Genomic DNA, 15,482 nt, shown 5'->3' on the forward strand with positions numbered 1-15,482 from the left:
TGACAGGCTTAGCAAGGATTGGGAGGAAGTTGAAGACCAATCTGAGCTCTGAGCTCTGATTAATAGAGAAAAGCATTAGGAGAAAAGGGGAGAAAAATGACCTCAGCCTGCTCCAAAGAATTCCTGAACCTTCGTTGTTAGGGCAAGTGCTACCATCTGAGACGTTAGTGATCCTTGAATTTCCTTCACTTTGATGCAGCTCAAATGGGAAAATTTTGAAGGTTCAGCAAGGCCCCAGACCTCAGCTGGAAAGCTGTCTGGAGTCAACCCTGTCAAAATTCTCTTGTGTAAGAGAAAGCCTTTATTAGCTACATTGCAACAACGACAATAACAACACCCACAAACGCCCTACACAGTCTCATAAGGAGGGGCCTCTGCTAGATAGAGATTGCAGATGCATTTATTATTTCCTTGCACATAGTCATTTTTAAAACATCTCCAAACAGATGTAGTAAAATAAAACAATAGTGATTCTTCAAATGAATGCCTTTCAGGAACTAGCTGAACTTAGTCTGCTGGTAGGAAAGGGTGTGTGTGTGTGTGTGTGTGTGTGTGCGCGCGTGTGTGTAGGGGGTAGTATTCAAATATTTATTCAGTTTCATCTTGAAATATGATATTTATATTTTCATTGCACAACACAAAGAATCCTTCTCAAGTAGCTCAAGATTTGTTGAGTCAAGACAGAATTAAAGTGCTTCCGTTATTTCAACTGTGTGTTTCATATAAATTGACCAGGAAAAAAATCCCAAATTAGTTGTAAAAAGGTTTTCTCTTTCCACCATCTAAAAATTATTTTTACAGCCTCCGTTTGATACATTTCCTAATGAGAGAATCCCAGGCAGTGATATCCCCCACCTTTCCCCACATAAGTGTATTTGGTCTTCAAATGAGACATTTTTTGAATTTTGGAACAGCCCTTAACAGGTTTTTTGAAGAAATCTATACCTGGTAGGCCTATTTGTGATTAGGAAAAACTCATTTCAAGTCTGCTTTATTATTAAAAAAAATGTGTTTCCTTGTACAAAATATCATGTTCTTTATGAAAGGTGAATTGAAATAAGAATACTAGAGAGAGCTCAAACACTGTGAAGGCTCTTTACATTTAGAAATGAAAAATAACAAAGCAGCCCCTGCTTGTCAGAAATTCCAGTCTGAGGGGGAGAAAGCATTTGGCAGAGGCAGGCAGGTATTGGGAAAGCCCTAGTGATTTCTCAGGAAGATAGTAATGGTCCAGATGAGGACTTGATGTCAGGAGTCTCACCTTCGAATGTATTCCTTGTTCAAGTTGATATTGTAGCATGCCATTTTCATAAATAAAATGAAGAGGCAATGTAAAGAACCATGGCGAAAATGATGGTTCTTCACAGATATTGCTGATAACTTGGCTAATGCACTGTTGATGTGCACGTGGTACAATTTTCATATTTTAATCTTAAGTAGAACAAGAAATGACAATTATGAAAAGACAAAATAGATACCACCAACAGCTGTAATTGCTATCTAGGCTGCTCAAAGATGGGCAAAAGACACAGTAAATCAATATTAAGTTCTCTAAAAATGCAGGTATCACAACAAGGACATCATATAACATCATTATAAGCAAATTCTAATACAATTTGGACAGTTGTAAAGAATCTAGGATGAATACAGGGAATGTGAGGCTAACTTGTCCTTTGCAGCTTTAGCTGGTATCTTACAGGGGGAAAAAAATCCCTGGGAATCATGGTTATGTATTTAGTTAAGTGTGCAAACTGTGCTGGCTTTAGTAAATGGGTGTGATCTTCATTTTCACAATTTAAAATGTTAAGATCATCAAGGGTTAAATGGTTCTGCCACGTGCAATTATAACATGTTGAAATTCAGTAGTTCTAATACACCAAGATTTGGGGAGATGCTTTTCTGTATACTACTACTACGTCCTAGGAAATACTATGTGATTTTAAAGAATACCTAATTAAACTGGTGGATTGAGAAACCAGCTAAACTTCAGAGAAAAAACTATTAAATATTAAAAGCATAGTATAAATATAATTAAAAGGATGAACATTGAAACTGTTCAATGCAAACCTTACCAATGAGAAATTAAATGAAGAGAAAAATAGGAAAGAAACAAACAAAAATTTCAAGGAAAAGAGAGAACAAAAGTGACAAATATGTACAAATAGTTTGACTGTAAAATTAAAATTAAACACTTGCTTTTAATATTGTAGTTGTAGAGTGTAATGATTTAAATGACCTACAAAAAGTAGGTCTGATTTCATGCACATATTTCTGTGGATATTAAATTCCTTTATGGGAAATGGAAGAACACATAGCACAAAAAAGAAAAACAGTTTTTACAAATTCTTATCATCTTTTGCATCTGATCATAAATTATTTTATGTATTTATAAAAATTGGAGTATTTCATGTTTCCTCTGAACATTTAAAATTTTTAAGTGAAGTAAAATGTTTAGAATCTATTCCTTCATCTCCCTCTTTTCATAACCGAACACTGTTTTGAATTCACAGCCTCTTCCACAACAGCACAGATATGCAATATAAAAGAAATTATTTTCACCATAACTTTCTAATTTGTATAGAGATGCTATAAATATGAAACTGAATTTGAATGATGTTGAGAATTTTTGATACCAGAAAAGAAATAATGTATTAATCAAAAGACTATCAGTTAGAATCAATTTGCTTTTGTGTGTGTGAAAATAATTTAAAAAAACAAAAATAAACAAAAACACGCCAATTGTTTACTACATGGATTTGAACTTCCACAAGATTTCATTTCCCTTGAACATTGCCCTCATGCTATCATTAGATGGCAGACATTCTTAAATTACTTTGCTATTTATATAAACAATTAAATGTCCATATAATAAAGTTTATGCACATGTGGAATATGTTTATAAGTAGTTATATGCATGTCATTATGTATATTGTAGCATAAACTGACCCATATACGTTCTCACATAACATGCATAAATGAGCAAGTGGATTGATTTTATGGCCTTGAAACGCATCTTTTTTAGTCAACCAAACGCACTTGAAATATTAATTTCATTCATGGAAAATCAAAAAGTTTTAATAATACATCGTCTCTGTAAATAAGTGAGATTATATCTGCTAATGCTTTCCATTAGCCTGTGTAGTAGAACTGACTTGTAATGAATTGAGATATGAAAAAATTTATCTTTGGGTGTATCGTGTTGCCACTGCCACTTAAAGCAGCACTCTTTTCTGTTCTTGATGTCAGAGCAAAGTATTGAAAATGAAAAATACTATTCTTATCCTATTCCTGAATACTCAAAAAAAGGGCCATTACTTACTTTCCACAATAATAATGATCTTCAAAGAATGGATATATTGCTAAAAAGTGAAGGCCATTGTGCTAACCACAAGGTGTCTCCAATCTTTAAATTCTCTAGATTTTCTCCTTTTCCTGTCCCATATTTCAATACAAAGTGAATCTATATGATTGCATTGTCACACTTGGACATTTTAAAAACACTCATTCAGATGTCAGTTGTATACTTTAGAGAAGACTGTATCAAGCTTAAATATATATGTAAAAATATACATAATATTACATATAAATTATAGTTATATATTATAGAACTATGTATATCACATGATGCTTACAATATAGTACGTATTAAATACGAATTTACCAATCATTTTATGAATTTATGTTTGGAACCTAGTATCTAAAAATTAATAGTGGTAGAATCCAAAAAAAAAAAAAAGTTTAACATCAAACTTCATTTTAGTTTATCTGTCCTCAGGATTTAATTTTGAATAATCCCATCAGTCAGCTACAACCTGCAACTCCAAGGGAGTAAAAATTTCACAGTGGACTACACACATCTGCAAATAGCCACCATTGCAACGAATTCTGGGTTTTTCCAAACCAAAGCTAGTGGTGAAGAGCAAGGACTAAAGCTCATCTCATTATGAAGTATGAATATATGACTAAGAATAAATCTTGTTTAAAAGAATTCCAACTACAGAAAGTCTTTCTAATTCAAGGCCATGTATGGCTTATCTCCCTCTGTACACAGAGCGGGAATGGGGTGTGTGTGTGTGTGTGTGTGTGTGTGTGTGTGTGTAATGGGATGCTGTTTATCCCACTATATCTTACCACTCTGTCTCTTTGGATAACAATCACAGGCCCCAGATGCTAAGGGTAAGTGATATTTTCCCACAAGCGGCTTCTGGCTCCTTGGCAGACGTGCGAGGCAGTTGCGTTGGCAGTCGCCGTGCTGCCGCTGGCTCTCTCGTGTGGCTTTGCTGTTGAAGGGATGCTTGGCCTGCCCTGTCCTCCTGGATACCATTTCCCTCTGACAGCCCTTGGGTTTTGTGAAGCTTTATTCTGTGCAAATCCCTTGTGCAATCTCTGGATGAACCCTCCAGAGGCAAAACAGGGGCTTTCTTTATAGTTGGGTCTGATAATTAGCTGAACTGCTATTTCAGGTACTCAGGAAAACCCACACCCAAACCCAAACTTTTCCCATCTTTGCGGATATTTTTGTTTTCATTTTTATTCTTGTTTTCACTCTGAGCACATCGTATCTCAACTTACTTGACAGGGGGTGGCTAAATGATTTTGTGTAAATGTTGTGCTTTGTGATTTTTATGTCGTAATTTACGTGATTTTTAAACGTCCTTTGTTTCCCAATATCCATCATCATAGATAATTTTCGAAGATTCTTTTTCGCATATTATAAATAACATTATAAGATAAGTCTTGCAAGAAATGCAAAGAAGGAATTTTGCGAATTTACCAAGTGCTATCGGTTGATGAGCTATTTAATGAAATAAAGTAGCACGCTTCTGATATTGATACAGAAGTAATACTTCATTCCCTGCATGCTTGTAATCTGGATGACATTTTGAAGCATGTGCTCAAGTTGTACAAACAAAGGCACACAGCAGAGCCAAAGATGGTTTCAAAGACACCAATATAACTGTCTGCCGCATAATTTGTGAGACATTTGCACGTTTCCTCACAGTGATATCACAAAAGTAGTCATAAATGTGTATCATGGATTAAACGATTCGCTGGTTTACCATATGGTTGGCCACAATCCCCAAAGAAAAACAATATTTGGGGGGACTGATAGCCATATTTTTTTTGTAATCTGAGATATCAATAAAGATCCCAAGTTTTCTGAAAGAAATATCAGGCACACTTTGCATGGAAATGCTCACTCCAATTAATCCTGGGTTGAAATTCATTTCTTTCTATTCTGCCATTTTTATCTCAAGTGACTGCAAAACTCTAGAATTATTGATACTATGTTTTACAGTTTAACAAGTAAATTGCTACCCAGTCAAAAAAAAAAAAAAAAAAGAAGTCTGTACAGGTGTTACATGGGTCTTCAGGAAATTATCTAAAGCAGTTTTGTTTTGTTTTTAAGAAAGTCTCCATGTGCTATATGGAGAACTGGAAATTCTCTGATGTGCTGTGTGATAATATTATACATTAAGAATAGATATAATTTAGAGAGGAGCATCAATGAAGCCTCACAGAGAAATGAAGACCTCTCCTTAATAGCTATGGATCTGTTTTGCCAAAATTCGTTTTTAATGTTGAATCCTCTCTGATGCAGAGTATGCATCTATTGTATGCAATGTTCTGCAAACAATGTGCTTGTAGCTCAGTTGAAAAAATATCACATTCCAACGTGATTCCAATGTTTTTTCTCTGATTTGTGATAAATCCATATTCTGGAAGAGCATTTCTAGTTAAATTAGCATAAAACCCCAAAGACTGTTGATGATTGGGTTGCTATGAAATATATGATCTGATCTTCTTTTTGTTCATGGGTCAATTTTGTTCTTTCTTAAATGAAAAAATTTAATAATCATTTACAGGAACTTTAGAGAAATGTTAAATATATCTGTTAAGCATTTCGACCATCCATCTTTTCGTTCTGCTAAATAGTCCAGAAAGACTACTGCTAAATTTTGGTTTCTTATTTTCTGTGTTACATGCGAACCCAAAAGATTGTAATTATGTATTTTTGCACTATTCGGCATTAATTTAGACTATATTCCTCTGCTAGTAACTTTTTTCATTTTCATAATTAGATATTTGCATTACACTATTTGGCCCTTTCCTCTCACTTATAGGGCTTTGGGAATCTATAGTTCTCTGTTTAAAAGACTTGAAAAAATAATTGTAAATAAGGTAGATTTATACCAGTGCAGTCCCTGATAGCATTCTCCAAAACAATAAGCAAAAAAGAAAACTAAAACTATTTTTGGTTCTCATTCTACCAGAAGGTGTCACTATTGGGACTACAAGGTAGTGATCCCAAGACATCTAACAAAATTTACTTGAAAGAAGATCATGCATTACCTGTATAATCCAGAAGGTAATTTACTGACATGCTAACCAAAGTACCCTATGAAAAATTGTTTGCCTAAAATTTTATTCAAATAAACGTGAAATTATTTCAAGTATGAAATGACCCTACAGAAAGTATGCTGGGAGAAATCCTAAAGTTAAAGATATCAGTCATTGCAACAAAAAATAAAACATTGGATTTTTGAAGGGCAATTTGAATAGTATGTTGGTATCATCATATTTCAAATAATATTAAATATAATAATATAAATGTTGGGAAACAACAAAGAGTTAGGATTTTGTCTTTTGAAAACTTTCAAAGTTAATTGACACTTGTAGAGTCAGGTCATTTTTTCAAAGAGAAGAAAACCTGAGCTTCCCCATCAAGAAACAGATCGTATATATTCTTATCCTAGAAAATATTAAATAACTTTAAACCTCTGGTGGAAAATCTTCTCTCTTTCTCCCCCCCAAAGTTTTTTTCTTCTATAAAGAGCAGTGAGTCAATTCTTGGCTTAATTTGATGAAAATGTGCTACAACGATATTTTCATGTTTAATATCACTTGAGGAGACTATATTTGGCTCATATTTCTTCACTATAACTGAGAAATCTTGGCAGCAAACTTCTATTTTGCAATTGAGCAAAAAAAATTTTTTTGGATAGTTTAGTTTTATCTGAAGATTTACTTCAGTTCTTTGCGCATTGAGAGAAATATAATGAATTGAGAGAAATATAATGAGTATGTGTGTCAGCAATGTGCCCCATCCACCACCCCTCCCACACAGACAACAGCAAGTAATATAAATTTCCTTTAGAATGGTTTTAAATCTCACACTTGAATGAGAGTCTTATGTACAAAGTAAAAGAGAGAGAGAGAGAGAGAGAGAGAGAAAGTGAGAGAGAGATTACCTGTTATATCCTTGTGGAACAATCTTAAAATATCTCAAAGTGCCCGAGCAGCTCATTCATCAGAGCTTTCTGGTCCTTTTATTACCTGAAAAAAAAAGCAGTTAGACATGACAACTTCAAAAGTGTGAATGCCATTATTCAATGTTTTGTATGGTACGCTCATCAGTTGTCCATCTTGTGTGCAACTTCCCAGCAAAAGCTAGAAGTCATTCTCTTGCGTGCTTTTCTAAGACCTTCTACCCGGACAACTGCACAGAAAGAGTCTCGCCAGTAGAGGCCTCTCTAGATTTGCCTTCTGACTCAGAACTCAGAATGAGCCTCGAATCCGCTGCAGTTAACTCCTTGAAAAGATTCTTGTTGCATAGGGAAAAAGATCACTCTTTAATGCCCTTTTAAGTTCCACGATGTTGATTAATGTTGCCCTTTACATTAATGATGTTTCAAGTAAAAGAAAACAAATTTAAAATGGATCAATTCTATTGAGGATGCATTAATTAGACAGAGACTCTGCCATATGCTGCGGCTGGAGGGTCTGCTGGCCTTTCCCTTGTAGTTACCTGTGTAAAATCCACCCTATCCTCTACATGAATGCCCAAGCTGAATAGCTATTTGAATGAAGGCTTTAGTTTGATTCGCCATACAAGGGGTACTGTGTCACTGTGTTTTCTTTCTAGGAGTCACTAAGTGATTTCTATATCTGTTGTCATGGTGATATAGCAAAGCAGGGGAAAATGGGGGCAACTTCAGGCTTTCTCCTCACCCTCTGCACTAAGATGTTGTTAGCAAGCCTATAAAACATTGGGCTTTCTCTAGCCCTTCTTTTTGTTCTCTGATTGTCAATAAAACTCATTTTAAGGGTAACAAGGACATCTAAATGTCATCTGTCACAGTGTTAGAGAGATTAAGTTTGTTTAGGGACTTGTGCTGGACAAAGGCCACTATTTGTTCCGCAGATACAAAGCAGTGTTGGCTATCACCACTCTTGATTTAGAAGGAGGCCCAGAGACCATCGAGGAAATATCATCTCAGTTGCAGGTGACGGAGAGGCCTTCTTGACATGACAGCATTAAAATGACAGAAAAATAATTATGGTTTTGAATGAGAATCTGCAGCTCTATTTCCCACACCCCTTTGTAGACACCCCAAGCATAATGTCTCCTCTTAGACCTGAGGTAAGAAAACAGCTGTTGAGGGCCACAGGCCTATTTAAAAATATGGCATACACACCTGGTGGCCCTTGAATGAATGATAAAAGAAGGGAGAAAGGTTTTGCAAGGAGAGTCCAACAGTAATATGTTCTGCATTAATTCAGCATTTGCCCAATAATGAGGCTAAATGGAATGTACAGATTAATGAAGACATTGGTGTTATTAAAATCAAATCCTGTGGTTCATATGCTTTTCTTAATAATGAACATTGTGGCTATTGGAGAGGAAGAACAGGATTTTTTTTTCTATTAATTTGGCACACATCCCAGATCTCATTCAACCAGAACCTATCCCCCCGCAAAATGCGTCCATGGCCTTTATGAGCCTTAGTCTTTCAATTTTATATCTGTATTAATTTGAGGGAAAAAATATTTCCCCTTTATAAAGAGATTTTTAAAAGTGAACACAGAACCTAAGTAATAATTAAGCATTTTTAAAACTAGGATGCTTCTTTCAATATAAAAGGTGATTGGGAAGTATATAAAATAACACACACGTAATGGGGTGCTAACATCACATCTGCCTGCACTATGGAAATTGGCGCAGCTTTCAGAGTCTGGTCACATGAATTCATCTCAAATACTATTTTATAGGACATATTCATGGTAGAGAGGGCCACTATATTAAAGCTCAGACGTACCGTTATGAATGCTGGACAATGGGAGACTCTTTATTTGCAATTTATTGGGTCTTGACAATTTGGGTATTTATGAAATATGAATGAAAGCAGAACACCACGACCCTTTTTCTAATATCCCTGGGAACACAACCCCATATATGACACACGTGTGTATGCACAAGCACAACACTTGGACTGGAGATCACATTTGAATGGGTGATGATAAACTCCCTCTTGGCTCTGTGGATGAAGGGAGTGTGTGTGTTTGTACGTGCAAACTTTGAGTTTCCTTAATTCATGCTCTGTGGAGAAGGGAGTGTGTGTGTGTGTGTGCGTGCAAATTTTGAGTTTCCTTAATTCATGCTCTCTCAAATCAATTTGAAAATTTGATTTTAATCACGCTGGAAAGAGGTACATAGTGATAAATTCTATCCACTCAACAATCGGGCAGATTCCATTTTCGTTGTATATTTGGCAATGTATGATGAAGAAGTGAAACTTATAAAGGCCAACATAGAGAACAAGAGTAGACCTTGTTAAAAAAAACAAAACAAAAACACTCAAGCTGCACAATCACACATTTGTAGATATGTCCGTAATATTAAACACATGCAACTACTAAAAAGAGCTACAGCAGGATTCCCTTTTTTAAAAATTCCTGGAGCAAATTACCACCAAGCTCAGTGTGATTTTTTTTTAAGATAGAAAGATTTATTCTAGATAAACCAAAGAAAGCAAACACAGTGCTGAGATGCTGTTACATCAATATTATGGGCCTAGATGACTTTTGTTTAGTATCTTAATAGCTCGGTCATTTGTTATTCATTCAGCTACACAAGGGACACCAGGGTGTTATGAAGGACAATACTCTCGGGGCATTTTGAGTTCAATGTGTGTTTCTCTACTTATGCAGAACATGTGTTGGCATCAGCGATGGTTACAACAGGGGAATCACAATATACAGTGAAGTTTTACCACGTTGTTCTGAGATAATTTTCTGTTTCTTAAAACAATCTTTGGGACAGCTGAAGCATAGTTCTGGTGCTCTGTGATAGAACATACTGGATATATGCTTCCTTTCTATTTTTTAACCTCCTACTTCTTATATTATCTCAGATGAAGAGTTAAAAGAGTTCTCCAAAAGAATAAAAAATAAATCCCTAACAAAAAGTATGTTGAGCTTCAAAACAGGCCAACAGGAAGGAATATATGTCACTTATACCTGAAGCTATAAACAAGGTGACTGAGAAAATAGATTGAAGTCCGGTGATTCGCAAAGATACACACACACACACACACACACACACACACACACAGAGTTACATGCATTGGGTTTTACTACTTTGTCCCCAGAAGGACATCTTTGTTACCCTAGGTGTTTTGTGGCCTCAGATTCAGAGAAATTCTAATGAGAGAAGTAAAAGGAAATGCACACAGTATCGTTCTATTTCTAAATTTCTTGGGATGAAAATCCTTTAAGTGCCTGTAAGTAGCTGTGCAATTTGGATACATTATTTAATTTGTATGGCCTCAGTTCCCTGTCCTGGAAAACAAAGGGATAGGATTAGGTAACCTTTACGGCCTCTTCCAGTTCTAAAAGGCAGTTAACAAATTCAACAAACCTTATATAGGTTTCCAGTTTTTAAAAATGTGTAATGTTTTGAAAGCAACCATTTTTATTAAGAAAAAATAACAATTGACAAGATTTTCACAGCATGACTAACATCCAATAAAATATGAAGTTTTGTTTAAGATTTACTGTGCCAAATTAAGAATCCAGGCAGTTGTGTTTTCTAAGTACTAGAACGTTGTCACTTCGACAAATGAGTAGCAAGAGTTCATCACATTGGGACTAAGTTAATTCAACAAGGCTTTATAGCATCCTAGATTATTAGCTACTCCTTGGCATTCAAGAAATAGTAAAACAACAAATGAAATATATTAACAAACGTTCCATGAGAAAAAGACAGTATCTTTGATGAATAATACACTTACTCAATATGTTGTCACTTGAACCAGGTGACAGTTGAAAATATTTCCTTCCCCACCTCCTCTCCCATCCTGCATCCAAATTCTCAAACCATGCTTTTTATTCTTGTTTAGAGCAATCATACAGTATCTAAATTTACCATAAAGTAGATGACTCAGGTAGATAATTTCTGCATTGTAAAATTCACTTTCTTCCTTATAGAATCTGCTATTTCTTTATCAGTTGTGGTCCTCTTCAAGTACATCTGTAAATAATATGAATAAGGAAGTCTAGCATTGTCTTCTCAGGAAGTTTTCAGCCAAATAAAGTATATACAGAAACAACTTATCAAAGGTACTGAATTGATGCAATTATATGGAATTCTCTCTATCTCTTCTGTTCATTTCCTCTACTGACTGGAGTTTCACCATATTTTCATTCCAGTTTGTGACTCTAAAATTACACAGTATTTATCCAGATTCTATTTCATTCAGCTACTAGTTAAAACTACAATACATACTCCAGTACAGCTATTTTTTTAAAAAAATTAGGAATTATTCATTTTTCATTAATAATAATAACTGCACCATACGGAAAAAAGTGCTATCATGTTTAAGAAAGCATAAAGAGAATTGGTCTAATAATGTGTGTTTTGGAAAGATGACTCTTGTCATATTTTCTTATACATTACTGATAGCATCAGTTAATACATTAAAAATTGAGTAATATAATCAAAATTCCTGATTAGATAATGTTAATTTTAAAATTAAAATCTTTTCTTTTTCATGTTTTAAATTATACTAATAACCTGCCATCATCAAAGATTTTAAAGCAATAATGTAAAAAAAAATAGTAACATAATTGTAGAATTGAAATAAGACATGTTCTTTGAATCTACATCACAGCTCACTATTTTCAATAGTACTTAGGTCTCTAAGTCTACAGAAAATATTTTGGACTTGCACATTAAAAGATAAACAATAAACCTATTGAGAAGATGACATACCTTAAGAGTGATTTAATCATAATGATGATGATTTAAAAATATTCTTACGGAAAATTTTTAACAACAAAATAATTTCAAATTATACCTTTGAAAATGTTACTAACATCAACTTTCAAATCAAAGAAATAGTCCTATTCGTGACTGTATTATTTGTCGTATTTTCATAAGTAATGATATGCTAAACTGAAATGCACATGATATAAATAGAAAAAATTTGAATGGTTAAAAAATTAGAATTTCAGTTCTATGTGAAAGCCATTCTCTTAACATACTTTAAGTTGAAATGATTGAGTACCTTCATCACTCTACTTACATTTGTACTATCTACAAAACAAGCAAACAAAATCAACAAATAGGTTGGTATATAAAAACTTGGATAAGTTTTCCATTCTCATTGTAGCATCTGAACAGATTTTTCAATGTGTAAGGAAAACAAAAATGGATTTTATTTACCTATCTTTTTTTTTTTTTTTGAGCTTCAAGTAACCACATCATTCATTGTGTTGCAAAATTTTATACATGCTATGAAAGGATGGCTTGTTTCTCTTTTAATACCACTACCTAAGTTTCTGAATGTTTGGGAGCTTTTTATTTTATTCTAGATATCATTTTTTAGTCAAGTGTTGGTTAAAGTAAAATATTCATAGGGATTTCACAGTTCATTTGTAAAGATTTTTCCTGTCAGATCTGAGGGAAAAAAAACACACAACATAGATTATTAAAACATTTCCTGACACATTAATAAAATAATGCCTTGAAGGGTGGGAAAATCAAAATTCCATTGTTTGAATTTCAACTCTAAAAATTATATTCACGTAGTGATATAAAGGGATACTTATTAAGAAAAATACATCTCCCATCAGATAATAATCCTGTTGCTTTCAAATGCTGGCTACCTTTCGGTAAAAAGTGCTAATTCAGGTATTATTTAAGCTACCTTTAAATGGAAATTTTTCTACTGACATAACTCCACGTAAGACCAGAATAAAATAGCTGAGGAATGTGATAACAACAAAAGAGAAAATATGTGTTTTCAGGAAACATTTGAATATGGCTCATTTGTAAATGAATGTATACATAATTTTAAAAGAACATGTTAATCTAAAATAGCAACATCGTCATTGAGTGGCAGCCATTTTGGAAACCATAGCCACCATCTTCACTTATTTGCTATTATCAGACTGAGTTTCCATTTCTTTTAATACCCTCTCTTTTTTTTTCTCCTGCAAAGACTAATTTCTTTGAAGTTATTTCATTCTCCTTTCATCATTGCATTGTATCACTCTTAGTTCTCTAAGTATCTCTCTTTTACTTATGTCTTCTTATGGCCTCAGTTTCTCTAATAATAACCTTTAATAACATTATCAATCATTTCACATTTTAGTCTTTATTATTCAAACTTGATATTTGATGAAACCACTTTAAGTAGCCTAGAAAAGTGTGTAAAAAACACTAATATTTTATATTTAATTAATATTGTGCCCCTTGAAAATGTTTCCTGAAATAATACTCATGTCTCTTTTTAATGCCTGAACTTATGTTATAATTTGGTTTCCTCTTCAAAGGGCATATTTAAGTTGAAAAATCCTAAAGAGAATTTTGCCCTTATAGAGTGGAAGGTGAGGGGAAACATTTTTTTATTTTCTTTTAACCATCATCAAAAAGAAACAAAGCAGTAGATATTTTAGAGCAAATTTATAATATTTAAAAATAAGCAAGAATTAAAGTTAAAAAAAAGTTGACTCAAATCTGGTGTCAATAACGTTAGAAGAGTTCATATGTATATTCTTTCTCCACCCCCTTTTTTTGTTTTCAGTCAACCTTTGAAAGTTTCTTGAGAAAGCTGTATGAGTTGAGTTCTAGCTTCAGAGTTAGAAAGTCAGAGTTCAAATCTTGAGTCTAGAAAAGGCAAATAAGTTCCCAGAGCCACCCTCCATTAATCTTTCAAATAAAGGATGGAAGTTATAACTATTCTGTGACAATTAAAGTAAGGCATATCAAATACTTACCAGAGAAACTGGCACCTGGGAAGAGTTTAATAAAGTTGGCCTTTATAATGTCATTAGTATTTGCCAGACAACAAAGTATCACACACAAAAATAATAATTATGTGTATATATACATACATATATGTGTATACATACATACATATAGATAGATTTAGAGACAGGTAGAATATGTTGACTCTAACACTTTTAGGAGGAGTGGCATTGGGTAAATCAACGTACTCTCTGAGTTTACATTTCCACTTTTATAAAATAGTCTATATATTTGATAGAACAGCAAAATCTGTGCTATATCAATAAATGCTTATAAATGTCTAATTTTCATTTGCTGATTCCTTGTGGTGTAAATCCTCTACCACGGCCAATTTGAAGCTTCCAACACAGAGTGGGGAAGAGATGCACAGTTGCGCATCATTATAGGTAAAATATAGTATTTCTAATTATATTATTGCATATATTATTTCCCCGTATAGATTCAATAATTGTAAACAATATCAAAAGCAAAGATATTAATGAAATACTATACAAAATTAGGAATTAATGAATTTCGAATATTATCTTTTTAGTGTAATTTATTTCAGAAGTTTTTATAATTTTTTTTTTTTTTTTTTTTTTGTAATAAGGGTCATGTTCAGCAACTCAGCTCTGAAAATGTAACCATCATCCCTTGTGGGCCAAGAGGAACTGTCTCCGGTATAACAGTGCATGAAGATTAAATGAGATAATACTGGCAAAAGCCCCTATGCTGTTTTCTTTTTTAGCAAAGCACTTTGCAAGGTACATAAGTCTATATCTATATTCTTATGTAGAGATTTACTTGTTATGACTTATTTACACGTTTCTTTGCCACAATACAGTGAATTATTGCTTTTGTCTGAGTCAAGGAGGGAAAGTAGATGAGACTACCAAAACAAACAAAAACGAATAAACAAAGCCCACTATCAGACACAACTCAGTCTAGAAAAGTTTTAAGTTTCCAACAGTGCAATCTCTCTGAACATATTTCAGTGTTAAAAGACTGCTTAATATTGCCTGCATTAGTAATTTTAACTTTTATGATTATATGAGACGTAAGTACCATAAACATTTATACTAAAACTTTTTTAAAGTTTAAATTTTAATACTTAATTAGAAATATTAATATAAAATACACAATTCTATAATATGTATTATAGAATTAACATTAAATCAGCAATAGAAAATCTTAAAGCATGTAGATCAGACTAAAGGAAACATATCAATATTTCTCTTCCTAGATAGATTCATTTGCCTGAGCCAGTTGATTTTTTAAAAAAATTAAGCATAGCATGATTCAAAATTGGCACCCTGGGGAATCATTGCCACCATAAGGAATTCTCTGAAAAATCAATTAAAGCAACGTTAAGTAAATTAAATGAAAGGAAGCTCCTTCACTGAAACTC

The 15,482-nt window shown here is 33.5% G+C and overlaps 1 long non-coding RNA gene across 2 annotated transcripts in view; it reads left to right on the forward strand.

Moving 5' to 3' along the window:
- Nucleotides 1–14,796, forward strand: part of LOC122229704 — a 211,622-nt gene extending 196,826 nt beyond the window's left edge. The window contains exons 1-3 of one of the 2 annotated variants that reach the window (XR_006207106.1): nt 11,307–11,403; nt 14,434–14,481; nt 14,685–14,796. This is a non-coding gene — a long non-coding RNA (uncharacterized LOC122229704). Of the gene's footprint in view, nt 1–11,306; nt 11,404–14,433; nt 14,482–14,684 lie in introns of those variants that run through there. The other variant, XR_006207107.1, reaches the window with a different exon arrangement.
- Nucleotides 14,797–15,482: the final 686 nt, after the last annotated feature.

Source organism: Panthera leo, chromosome C2 (assembly GCF_018350215.1).
Source record: "Panthera leo isolate Ple1 chromosome C2, P.leo_Ple1_pat1.1, whole genome shotgun sequence".
Classification (NCBI taxonomy): Eukaryota; Metazoa; Chordata; class Mammalia; order Carnivora; family Felidae; genus Panthera; species Panthera leo.